The following is a 13,936-nucleotide window of genomic DNA, read 5'->3' on the forward strand; positions in this document are numbered from 1 at the left end:
GCACATTTGCCTGCATTGGACTCACATCCTTCTAAACCTTTCCTATCCAAGTACCTTTCCAAGTAGCCTTTAAATATCCTGACAGTACCTGCCTCAAACACTTCCTCTGGTAGCTCATCCCACATATGGATTGCCCCCCAAGTGAGAAAGTTGCCCCTCAGGTTCTTATTAATGCTCTTTTTAAACCTATGTTCTCTACCTATGATTGCCCCAATGCTGGAAAAAAGACTGGGTGCGTTCACCCTATCTAAGCTCCTCATGAAACAAACACCTTTTTAATATTGCCCCTCAGTCTACCGTAGATTCCGGACTACAGAGCGCACCTGATTTTTAGCCGCTGGCACTAATTTTAGAAATAAAATCATTTTTTTAAATGTAAAGGCCGCACCGGATTTTAGGCCGCAGGTGTCCCACGTTGTAATATGAGATATTTACACAGAAAGATATTACACGTGAGGATTTTTTTAACTTTTAATTAAATCCATATGGTAACAAAAACAAATACATATTGCAAATGCTTTTTTTCGAACCGTGCCCGTACGCGGCTACTTTTAAATATACGTTGCGTATACTTCTTTACTGAACAACATTCCAATATCTCCTAACGACTGGTAAAAAATATATATACTGCAGCCTACCAGGAAAAGTTATTGATACCTTTAACTTAAAAGCAGATTTCGCTCGGATCCAAAGCCGCTCGCGGAATCCGCTCCCCCCTCCTTTCCGTTTCATCGCAAACGGCATTTAAAAGCAGATTTCGCTCAGATCCAAAGCCGCTCGCGGAATCCGCTCCCCCCTCCTTTCCGTTTCATCGCAAACGGCATTTAAAAGCAGATTTCGCTCGGATCCAAAGCCGCTCGCGGAATCCGCTCCCCCCTCCTTTCCGTTTCATCGCAAACGGCATTTAAAAGCAGATTTCGCTCAGATCCAAAGCCGCTCCGCCGCTCGACCCCCTCCGTCCCGTTTCATCGCAAACGGCATTTTCCCACAAGACGCCGCGAAACCGGGTGTGTCGTCATAGCATCCCGCGATGTAGTACAGAAAACAAATATAGTTTAAACTAAGAGGGTAGGTAGCACAATGCTTCGAGTGTTTTCCATGTTGATGAGGGTGAGTACAAATGACTGATTTACAATAATTTAATTGTGAAAGTGCGCTTGATTTATCGTACAATTTCATTGGACCTCTGTGAACTACTCATCAATTTTATTGGTCTACTGTTACGAGGCAAAATGTTTACGAGGCGGCATGAAAAAAACTTTGCATTAGCCGCATCGGATTATTGGCCGCAAAGTTCAAAGCTGTTCAAAATGTGGGAAAAAAGTAGCGGCTTAAAATCCGGAATCTACGGTATTTATTCAGTCACTGAGATACAACACAGAATAGGCCCCTTGAGCCGCGTTGTCCAACAATCCCGATTTAGTCTTAGCCTAATCATGGGATAATTTACAATGACCAATTAACTTACCAACCGGTACGTGTTTGGATAGTGGGAGGAAACCAATGCTGCCATGGGGAGAATGAACAAACTCCTTACAAGCTGCGGTGGGAATTGAACACCAGTCGCCTGTACTATAAAGTGTTATGCTAACCGCTAGTCCCTCTTAGTCTCTTATGATCTCATGAATGAAGTACGGGCCTGCTCAACTCTTTTCTGTAATAAAGGCAACATCCTCGTAATTTTCTTCAGCATTCTTTCCAGCTTATTGTCATCATTTTATAGTGGGATGAGCAAAACTGAACACGATATTCCAAATGCAGCTTCACCAACATCTTGTACAACTGCAACATAACATCACAACTTTTCTATTCAATGAAGTCAAGATGGCAAAAGCCTTCTTCACTATCCTCCCCTGTGATATCACTTTCAGGGAACCATGCACAGGAAACGATGAACTCACCACCAGGTTCAGGAACATTTATTACCCCTCAATCATCAGGCTCTTGAACAAAGGGGATAACTTCACTTGCTCCGTCACTGAACTGTTCCCACAACCTATAGAGTCACTTCCAAAGGACTCTTCATCTTACGTTCACGATATTTATTGCTTATTTATTATTATTATTTCTTTCTTTTTGTATTTTCACAGTTTGTTGTCTTTTACACACTGGTTGAACACCCAAGTTGGTGCAGTCTTTCTTTGATTCTACTATGGTTATTATTCTATTATGGATTTACTGAGTATGCTTGCAAGAAAATGAATCTCAGGGTTGTATATGGCGACATATATGTACTGTGATGGTAAATTCACTTTGAATTTTGTACCGTTAGCTTGCTTTTATCTACAATATTCCCCAGGGCCCTACTGTTCAGTGTGATAATTATACTTAACAGTACCACACATTGAGATGTTATTGCTGAAACTTCAGCAGCTAAAACAATTCCGTGGGGATTAGGAAGCAATATATACACAAAAGCTTGCACTCAGATTGTGCCTTTAGAGTTATGAAATCTCCCAGACACGGAGCAGCACAAGAAGCAAGAAAGTATGGTAAAAATGCAAGGAGATGTTTGGACAATAATCAACATGTAGTCACGGGTAGTTTTGAAGGAATTGCAATTCTGCAAAATGTCAGGATGTCCCAAAGTACTCTAGAACAAGTGGAGTATTGACTGAACTTTTGGTCACTGCTTTAATGTGGGAAACCCTGTGGCCAATGTGTCCACGTCAAGTTTTCAGTAACAGCAATGAAACAATGACCAAATAATCCAATTTCACGATGTGAATCAGTTTCTCAGTCCTGCTGAGAGAAAAGCATTGGCCAGCACAATGGTATTGCTGGGATGTCTGTATCACACTCATTTCTTCCTGTCTGCCATCACAGTCTATGCTTGGAGCCTGCCTGAGTGAGGATTCAGGTTGGGTTGGTTTGGGTTCATGCCAAGATAAAAATAAAGGTTAGCTTTATTTGTCACATGTACATTGAAATTGTGAAATGCTTTATTTGCATCAACGATCAACACAGTCTGAGTTGTGCTGGGGGCAGCCCGCCAGTGATGCCAAGCTTCTGGAACCAACGTAGCATGCTCACGGTTTACTAACCCTTAGCCTTACATTTTTGGACTATGGGAGTAAACTGGAGAAAACCAACACGGTCACAGGGAGAACGGCCAAACTCCTCACAGACAGCAGCAGAAATTGAACCCTGGTTACAATCACGGAAGCCGTAAAGCAATATGCTAACTTCTATGTTACTGCCCATGTTCTGGGTCAGGTTGGGCTACCTTGTTCCAGTGCAGTTCAATACTGTATTCTCGTGAGGAAGATCTATTCTGTTTCACCAGGAGTGAAGAGCATGTTTGAGGTGAAGGTCAAGTTAGAAGGGGAATGCTTTATGTTAATTTAAGTCTATGTTATTTATTTTAATCCTGTTTGTCACATGTACATCAAAACACACAGTGAAGTGAGTCATCTGCATCACAATGTGCTGTGAGCAGCCCACAAATGGACCAAGTGTCTGGCACCAGCAAATTATGCCCACAACATACTAACCCCTAATTCACAAGTCTTCTTGGAATTTCCTCTCCGGAGGAAACCCACGAGTTCATGAGGAGCGCATGCAAAATCCTTACAGGCAGCAGCAGGAATTGATCCCTGATTGCTCATCATTGTGCTAACTCCCTTGGCCAGCTCTCCTACTGCTCTGGGTGATGATTTTGGTTGATAAGAATGAAGTGCCAAAGAAAGTGAGGGGATGCTCTTGTGTCTTCACCACCCCAACCTCCCCCCAACTCCCATCTCATCCCTGAGCAGTGCGTGTGGAAAGTAGGCAATCACAGGTGCTCAACATTGCTGGTCTCCTCAAAACCTCCCTTCTGAAAAGCACTAAAGAGCTATTGAAACAAAAACATCGCACCATCTTAACAGTTTCTTTCCATGGGCAGTTAATGCGATCAACCATTTGAGTTAGCCCCCCCACCCCCACCCCCTCTATCTGTTAACCCCACTAATGCACTATGAACACTTTAAACCACTTTCTATTTGTAAATACATGCAGCTATTTATGCACATTTTATTCCATATCTGCACTTTGACTAAGTTTATTTTTTTATATAATCCTTCATTCTTATAATTGTGGAATGCTATTTTTCTTGCATGTTATGTTATCACACCACAGCAAATTTCTAACACATATAAATGTATACAACAAATAAAGTTGTTCCTTGATCCTTTATAATACTGTCTAACATTGAAGGTACCCTTTTTTTTACAAGCCTGCCTGCCTTCAATCCTGGTGCAATGTTTGGAGGCAAAAGCCTTCTAACTCATTAAGTCTATTCTTTCATTCAAAGACTACTGGAAAATCTAACATACAAATTGCTCTTTTTTTCAAGTATTAATCTTTGGGAAAGCACCCTTCTAGGGTTTAAAATATATTTAGTGTTTTTCCTAAAGTATGGGATTCTACTAAAATAAGGCATTCTATAAGTATGTGAAGAGCAAGAGGTTAAGACGTGAGAGAATAGGACCAATCAAGTGTGACAGTGGAAAAGTGTGTGTGGAACTGAAGGATATGGCAGAGGCACTCTGAATATTTTGCTTCAGTATTCACTACGGAAAAGGATCTTGGTGATTGTAGGGATGACATACAGAGGACCGAAAAGCTTGAGCATATAGATATTAAGAAAGAGGATGTGCTGGAGGTTTTGGAAAGCATCAAGTTGGGTAAGTCTTCGGGACTGGATGAGATGTACCCCAGGCTACTGTGGGAGGCAAGGGAGGAGATTGCTGAGCCTCTGGCAATGATCTTAGCATCACCAATGGGGATGGGAGAGATTCCGGAGGATTGGAGGGTTGCAGATGTTCCCTTATTCAAGAAAGGGAGTAGAGATAGCATAGGAAATTATAGACCAGTGAGTCCTACTTCAGTGGCTGGTAAGTTGATGGAGAAGATCCTGAGAGGCAGGATTTATGAACATTTGGAGAGGCATACTATGATTAGGAATAGTCAGCATGGCTTTGTCAAAGGCAGGTCGTGCCTTACGAGCCTGAGTGAATTTTTTGAGGATGTGGCTAAACACATTGATGAAGGTAGAGCAGTAGATGTAGTGAATATGGATTTCTGCAAAGCATTTGATAAAGTACCCCATTCAAGGCTTATTGAGAAAGTAAGGAGGCATGGGACCCAAGGGGACCTTGCTTTGTGGATCCAGAACTGGCTTGCCCACAGAAAGCAAAGAGTGGTTGTAGACGGGTCATTTTCTGCAATGGAGGTCGGTCACCAGTGGTGTGCCTCAGGGATCTGTTCTGGGACCCCTTCTCTTTGTGATATTTGTAAATGTCCTGAATGAGGAAGTGGAGGGATGGGTTAGTAAATTTGCTGATGACACAAAGGTTGGGAGTGTTGTGGATAGTGTGGAGGGCTGTCAGAGGTTACAGTGGGACATCAATAGGATGCAAAACTGGGCTGAGAAGTGGCAGATGGAGTTCGACCCAGGTAAGTGTGAGGTGGTTCATTTTGGTAGGTAAAATATGATGGCAGAATATAGTATTAATGGTAAGACTCTTGGCAGTGTGAAGGATCAGAGAGATCATGGGGTCAGAGTCTATAGGACACTCAAAGCTGCTGCGCAGGTTGACTCTGTGGTTAAGAAGACATACTGTGCATTGGCCTTCATCAATTGTGGAATTGAGTTAAAGAACCAAGAGGTAATGTTACAACTACATAGGATCCTGGTCAGACCCCACTTGGAGTACTGTGCTCAGTTCTGGTCACCTCACTACAGGAATGATGTGGAAACTATAGAAAGGGTGCAGAGGAGATTTACAAGGATGTTGCCTGGATTGGAGAGCATGCCTATGAGAATAGGTTGAGTGAACTTGGCCTTTTCTGCTTGGAGCGAAGGAGGATGAGAGGTGACCTGATGATGATGATGATGAGAGGATGATGAGAGGCATTGATCATGTGGACAGTCAGAGGCTTTTCCCCAGGGCTGAAATGGCTGACATGAGAGGGCACAGTTTTAAGGTGCTTGGAAGTAGGTACAGAGGAGATGTCGAGGTAAATTTTTTACACAGAGAGTGGTGAGTGCATGGAATGGGCTGCCGGCGATGGTGGTGGAGGCGGATACGATAGGGTCTTTTAAGAGACCCCTAGACAGGTACATGGAGCTTAGAAAAATAGAGGGCTATGGGTGACCCTAGGTAATTTCTAAAGTAAGTACCGGTACATGTTCAGCACAGCACTGTGGGCTGAAGGGCCTGTATTGTTCTGTAGGTTTTCTATCTTTCTATGTTTCTAAAGTGAGAAATTGATAATAGAAAATCAATTTGAAATTTCTATTTATTTAATTATATTTTACAATTTTGTTGTTTCAAGTTTAGTAAAATATGAACAAAGATTAAAATACTGGCATCAATATTTTAAAACTTGTTTTAAATTCTAGTAAACAAATTTTATCAGATTTATGCAGTGAACAAATCATCCCTGTTTAGATGTTTCCAAAAGTTTCTAGAAAATCAAACTTTACACTCATTTTTACTTCCTGTTTCTGATATTTGGCTGATATAAATGCATCAGTCTCAAGCCAAAGTTAACAAGCGAGGCAGACAACTGCCATTTATGGAAAGAAATCTCTCTAACTGAGAAGAAATCTGCTGAAGCATTGCTCACAGCAGTCAGGCAACGGGTCGGTCCATTCTGACAGGTATTTTAAACATTGCTTCTCACTATGTCTAACTCTGGTGCTACAGCAAAGCTCTGTTCACCTGCCATGTCTCTTTAAGGTGATGAATTCTCTTTGCAATAAACACCCTTGTGTTAATTACAGGTTAACTACTGTGGGCAAGCCAAGTTTGCAAGTAGTCAGACACCTGTCAATTTTCTACTTCAGCTCTGTGAACTTCCTTCAGCAAAGATCTTTAAATTCAAGCTTAAATGGAATGAAGTTAATGTCTAGATTTTATATATTTTTAACAATTTAATGTCAGCTTTGTAGAGAGAGGAAGCCGCAGAAAGGAAGAAGCTCACTTGGGGGTGTATGGGTGGTTGTATGGGAAGAGACTCAGAGATGGATGGAGCAGGAGCAAGTGAGGTGGAGGTGGGGAAGAGATAGAGTGTGCAAGAAAGGGAGAGAGAGAGAGAGAGAGAGAGAGGGAGAGAAGGAAAGTTAAAATGTGAGAGAGTGCAGCGAGAGAGAAAAAGAAAGATGGTGACAGAATATTGGTAAGATTGTGTCCTAGAGTAAGAGAGGCAGAAAGAGAAAACTAAAATAAAACAAAAATACAGTTGCAGGAAATCCAAAGTAAAACCAGAAAATGCAGGAAATACTCAACAATCCAAGGCATTAAGTTCTGATGAAGGATTTCTCGGATGTAATACATTAATCTGGTTTTATTTCTCTGCAGATGCTGCCTGGCCTGCTAAGTGTTTCCAATTCAGTTCAGTTTAAACCTAGTGAGGGAGATTGGAACTGCAGATGGAGGGAGCTGGAGGACATGGAAGGGGTGGGGGGGGGGGTGGTGTGTGTGTGTGTGTGTGTGTGTGTGTGTGTGTGTGTGTGTGTGTGTGTGTGTGTGTGTGTGTGTGTGTGTGTGTGTGTGTGTGTGTGTGTGTGTGTGTGTGTGTGTGTGTGTGTGTGTGTGTGTGTGCGCGTAAGAAAAAGGGCAGCAAGAGAGAGAGGGAGGGGGAAGAAGGGAGAGATAGAGAGGGAGAGAAAGGGGAAGATAGATAGATAGAGAGAGAAAGAGACAGATGGGCAGGTTGACAGAGAGCATGAAGTATAGAGAAAGAGTGAGGTGCTGAGGTAATGGTATACAGCCACAGATGCTGAGAATAAGCAGGCAGCTTGGATATATCTGCTGCTGTTCTATGTGACTCTAGCACATGACCAAGCACTTAGACTATCTGAAACTGGACTGGACCCTCCTGAGTAGAAGACCGAAGACCCTCATGGTGAGCAATACATTAGGCCCCACTGTTGAGAGCAAAACTCCGTCCCTAAACTGTAGGTTTGCTCACAGTATCACATGAATCACTCCACGCTCTTCCACTGAAGGCAGCTCAACAGTGAAATCATCCCCATGACACACGACTGGCGCTACATCATTCGAACGTTCCTAATTACTTGAAGTACTAACAATATAATTTTAATCTTCTTGAAGCCTGACCTGTGCAATTATATCCTGTCACAATCCCCAGCAGTTGGTGCAAGTCATCCCATTGCAAGTGTGACTTCCAATTAAAATATGGAGAGAATTGCATTTTAATGCAGTCACACAGAAGAGCTTGCCTTACAGTATTAATTAAATCTTGCTTATTTGATTGCTGTTAACTGTTCAGTAACTCTTAGTTCTTGCTAGATTGAGGGAGGGGGAGGAGAAAGGGAGGAATAGAACATGATAATAGAAATGAATGTCATTTAAATCAATGCATAAACTTATAAATCTTAATTCAATATAAAGAATCTAATACAAAAGCTCTGTTTCCTTGAAGTATTTAATAGTTTTCCCTCCTCTTCCAGCTCTTTCTAAGTTTCCCAGGAAAAGTTAACCTCTTCGCAAGCCGATTTATCGGCCTGAAAGCTCAGAAAGTGAGTGAAGTCGGGCAACTTGACCAGAGAAGTTTGAACTCACTCACCTAACATGCACTGGAAGACTAATAGCCTTCTCTGCAGTCACTGCTGTCAATATAGGAAATGCAGAAAACTCCCTTAAACTTCAATATGATAATAAACAGACCATTCAACTTCAGCACACAGCCTATTCACTCACAGGGTGGCGCGAGTGTGAGACAAGCTGCCAGTGCAAGTGGTAGATGCAAGTTCAATTGTAACATTTAAGAGGGTTTGGGTAGGTACATGGGTGAGAGGCTTGTTTGCAGTATGTTAAATTCAATCTGTAATTTGAGATGAAGCTAAAACTGGATGTATCGATATTACAGTTGAATAAAGCTCACTACAGAGGCATGAGGGAGGAGATGGCCAAAGCTAATCAGAAGGGGACACCAGCAGGGATGATGATAGACCAACAATAGTTGGAGTTTCTGGCAGTAATTCGGAAGTTCCTTCTAAAGAAGAAGAAGCATTCAAAAAGGAGGATGAGACAACTATGGCTCACAAGTGAAGACAACATGGTCTTTCCCTTTAGATTGCAGGTAGGTAAATCACTGAAACGTCAAGGGATTGAGGATTATGAAGAACTAGTACAAAATAGTTGAAATCGAATGCAAAATTGAATGGTAGAGCAGGTTGAGGAGCCAGTTGGCCTATTCCTGTGGCTGCTTTCATATCTGCTAGATACAGTAACTCCAATTCCTTCAGTATTTCCTGAAACATACAATTATTCACTTCTGTTATCATTAGTAAATCCTTTTTCTACTATTTCTTATACCTTGATATGTTATTTGCAGTTTGCAACACTCCAAATAAGGTCTGATCAGAAGCTTAATCTGACCTTAATTGCTTCTTAATAGCCACATTATAGTCTGAACCTATCAGAGCTATTTCTTTTCAACCACCCATCCCCACTCCTATCTTTACTATTACCCAAAACTTACACACTTTATTCACTATTTCTGAGCTCTGCTGACGGCTCTCAGACCTGAAATGTTAACAGTTTAATTTCCACAGATGCTGCCTGACTCACTAAGTATATACAAATATTACTGTTTTAATTTCAGATTTTCAGCATCTGCAGTTTGTGTTTTCATTTTCTGTATAAATTATTATCTCAGTGAGGCAAATATTAAATGACATCTCCAGTGTGAGTAAGGAGCTTTCTGATGAAGGGTCTGTAACCTAAAACGTTAAATCTGTTTCTCTATCTACCAATGCTACCTGACCTGCTGAGTGTTTTTGCTTCATTTCAGATTTTCAACAGCTGCAGTATTTTTTTATTTCAATAGAGAGTTTGCCTTTAACTTGCAATGGCATTAGATCAGGGCTGCTCATGAGGGAAATTAAGTTAATCAACAGTCAGGAATGAACAAATCTGCATCTTTATGGTCAGATCTGTGAAACTTCTGCTTCTGATGTAACCAACAGCCCGTGGTAAACACCAATGAAGCACACTGTGTACCATGTAGAAGTAACACTCATGTATAAGGACAAATCAGAAACAAGCTAAACAGCCTAACTGCTCCACGCCTGTGTCTGTAGAGTCTTTAATATTATCATTACGTGTCGTGAAGAGCCTGTCTTTGTGTTGTACTTTTCTGTGACTCTATGACTTGTGGGCTGCTTCCAGAACATCCCTGGGTTTTGTTGGTTGTTAACGCAAATGATGCATCCCACTGTATGTTTCCATGTATATGTGTGAAACAAATCTGGATCTGAATTTGAATCTGGTGTGGCATCAGCTTTGCCCTAGACTGCAAGAAATTGCAAAGTGATGTGAATGTAGCCCAGGCCATCACACAAAACGGCTCCCTTCCACTGACTCTGTCTACATTTCTCACTGCATCACGAAAATATCCACCAGAATCAATCACCCCTCCCACCCCAGTCGCCTGCTTCTAGCTTGTGTTGTTCTGGTGAACACTGTCAGCATGCTTTGTTGGCACCAGAATATGCGGCAAATCTTGTGGGCTGCCCCCAGCACCTCCTTAGGCATGTTGGTTGTAATGAAAATGACACATATCACCGTATGTTTCAATGTACATGTGATAAGTACATTCAGTGGCCACTTTATTCAGTGCAGGAGTGGAACCCGGTGTGATCTTCTCTGGCTGTATCCTAGCCACTTGAACGCTCAATGTGTGTGCACTCGGAGATGCTCTTCTACTGCTGTAACACGTGTTCATCTGCATTACTGTTGCCTTCCTGTCAGCTTGAGCCATGAAGCAATCCCTCAAGTGCTTTTAAATCCTTCGTCTCTCATCCTAAATCAATGCCCTTTACTTTTAGCCACCCCTACCTTGAGAAAATACTCTGAACATCCAATTTATCCATGAATCCCAAGTTCTGTGGGTGAAAACACCTCGTTAATGAGGGAGGTCAGAGAAGAATGGCCAGACTGGTTCAAGCTGACAGGAAAGCAACAATAACTCAAATAATCACACGTCACAACAGTGGTGTACAGAGGGGCATTTCTGAACACACACATCAAACCTTGAAGTGGATGGGCTACAACGGTAGAAGAGTACGAACATATGAAAGCCCACTCAACGGCCAACTTACTAGGTATTTTCTGTAACTAATAAGGTGGCCACTGAGGGTCTGTTGGCGGAAGCCATTGCCTGCAAGCACTTAAGTGAAAAGCACTCAAAACAAGTTAGGACACAGGGCTGCAGATTTTTGAAAGCCTTGGCTCATTTAAGGTAGATTGAAGGAAATTGGCAGGAATAGTTAACTCGGAAAGTAAAGGCATGGATGAGGGCCTCGGCAGGAAAGGAACCAATACAGAATGAATCTCACAACGACAGAGTGGTGCATTTACATGACTCCTTTCCAGGCGACAGTGTGAACAGTCCGGTTTAATTTCAGCAATGCAAGGGAGAGGAGTGGATCCCATGATTATGAAAGAGGTTTCATGGCTTCAGCGCGTCAAGTACTTCGTCTGCTCATCCAGTACAAGTGATGGATAACAGGCTAGACAAGTTGATGACAGCTGCCACAAAATGCTAAAAAGTGGCTCTCAGCCAGTCATCGGGACAGCAGCAGGGGCGGGTGGTAAATGTTTGAACATCTTTGTGTTACACAGCAAAGATATAGGCCTCTCAAACACCGTTTGTGTTGGCCATTGAGCGCCTGAACTTCACCCACCCAGCTCAGTGTTCTCTCCACCATACAATCAATCCATGTATATAAAATATCTTACATTTTTATCTTTATTGTGTGACTTTTATTATTATTATTATTATTGTGTCCTTTATCTTTTGTGGGTTTTCTTGTGCTGCACTGGGTCTGGAGTAACAATTATTTCATTTTCCTTACACTCGCATCGAGGAAATGACATTAAACAATCTTGAGCCTTGGATCTTGAATTGTGAACGAAAAGCAGGCAAAGCAGTCACACCAGGAGGCAATAATCAGCACTAAATCCATCAGGGAAACGTTCTATCAACGACATATGCAGCATTAGGAGAAAGATTAGAACTAGCCAGCCTCAATCATCAGGAAATTCAGCTCAAGTTGGATGAAAAATGACAGAAATCACAGAGGCATCACTCAGCCATTGCCTGATATTAGAACTGAAGAGGTGCAGGCCACTGAAATAAGTAACAGTTGTTTATTTTTAATTCATACTGATCCTTCCACCATAAGACATTGGAACAGAATTAGCTATTCAGCCCATTGAGTCTGCTCTGTTATTCCAGTATGACTGATTTGTTATCTGTCTTGACCCCATTATCCTACTTTCTCTCCATAACATTTGACAGCATTACTAATCAAATTCTTATTTGAGAGGGATAAGAAAGTAGACATGATGGAATGGCAGAGCAGACTCAATGAACTGAATGGCCTAATTCTGCTCCTATGTCTTATTATCTTATGGTTAGTCAAGAACCTATCAAACTCAGCTTTAAATAAACCCAATGACTTGGCTTCCACAACCACCTTAGCAATGAATTCCACAGATTCATCATCCTCTGGCTAAAGAAATTCCTCCTCATCTTGGTTCTAAAGGAATGTCCTTGTATTTTGAGGGTGTTCCTTCTAGTCCTGGATTTCATCACTATAGAAAATATCTCCTCCACCCTCTCGATCTAGGCCTTTCAATATTCGATATGTTTATGATGAGATCCGCCCTCTTTTTTAATTCCAGAGAGTACAGGCTCAGAATCATCAAGTGCTCCTCATAATTTAACCTTTTCAATCCTGGGATTATTCTCATGAACCTCTTCTGGACCCTTTCCAATGCCAGCATAACGTTTCTCAGATAAGAGGCCCAAAACCGTTCAGAATACTCCAAGTGTAGTCTGACCAATGCTTTATAAAGTCTTGCTTTACATCCTTGCTTTTATGTTCTGGTCCTCTTGAATATAGCCTTTCGGAGGGGTGCAGAGAAGGCTCATCAGGTTGATTCCAGAGATGAGGGGGTTAGACTATAAGGAGAGAGTGAGTTGCCAGGGACTGTACTTACTGGAATTTAGAAGGATGACAGAAGAACTTATAGAAACATATAAAATTATGAAAGGGATAGATAAGGTAGAGGAGGAAAGTAGTTTCCACTGGTAGGTGAGACTTGAAATAGGAGACATAGCCTCAAGATTTGGGGAAGTAAATTTAGGAAGAAGATGAGAAGGAACTGCTTTTCCCAAAGAGTTAAGAATCTGTGGAATTCCCTGCCCAATGAAGCAGTGAAGGCTACCTCAGTAAATATATTGAAGACAAGGTTGGATAGATTTTTGCATAGTAGGGGAATTAAAGGTTATGGGGGAAAAGACAGGTAGGTGGAAGTGAGACCATAGTCAGATCAGCCATGGTTTATTGAATGGCGGAGCAGGCTCGATGGGCCAGATGGCCTACTCCTGCTCCTATTTCTTATGTTCTTCTGCATCCTACTCATATGTATCAGGCCTACCTGCCTGATTCAGAAGATCCTCTCTTGTTGGGGTTTGTTGCATTCTCACCAACGATACCCATGGCACATTAATGATTAAAGAAGTGTGAGTGCAACAGCTTATAAACGAGAGATCTTGCAGATGGTAGAAATCCAGAGCAACATGCGCGTGCGCGCACACACACACACACACACACACACACACACACACACACACACACACACACACACACACACACACACACACACACACACACACACACACACACACACACACACAATGCTGGCAGAACTCATTAGGTCAGGCAGAATCTGTGGAAAAGAATCAGTGACGTTTTGGGCTGAGACCTTTCGTCAGCACTGGAAAGGAAGGGTGAAGATGCCGGAATCAGAAGGTTGGAGGAGGGGAAGGATTACAAGCTGGAAGGTGATGGGTGGAAAAGGCAAAGGCCTGGAGAAGAGGAATCTGGTAGAAGAGGAGAATGGATCAT

At 42.1% G+C, this 13,936-nt stretch overlaps 1 protein-coding gene across 10 annotated transcripts in view; it reads right to left on the minus strand.

Annotated features, from left to right (window-relative positions):
• plxna4 (plexin A4) overlaps positions 1 to 13,936 on the minus strand; it is a 712,781-nt gene that overhangs the window by 73,723 nt on the left and 625,122 nt on the right. The gene's annotated exons all lie outside the window — the stretch shown is intronic.

This window comes from Hemitrygon akajei, chromosome 14 (genome assembly GCF_048418815.1).
Source record: "Hemitrygon akajei chromosome 14, sHemAka1.3, whole genome shotgun sequence".
Classification (NCBI taxonomy): Eukaryota; Metazoa; Chordata; class Chondrichthyes; order Myliobatiformes; family Dasyatidae; genus Hemitrygon; species Hemitrygon akajei.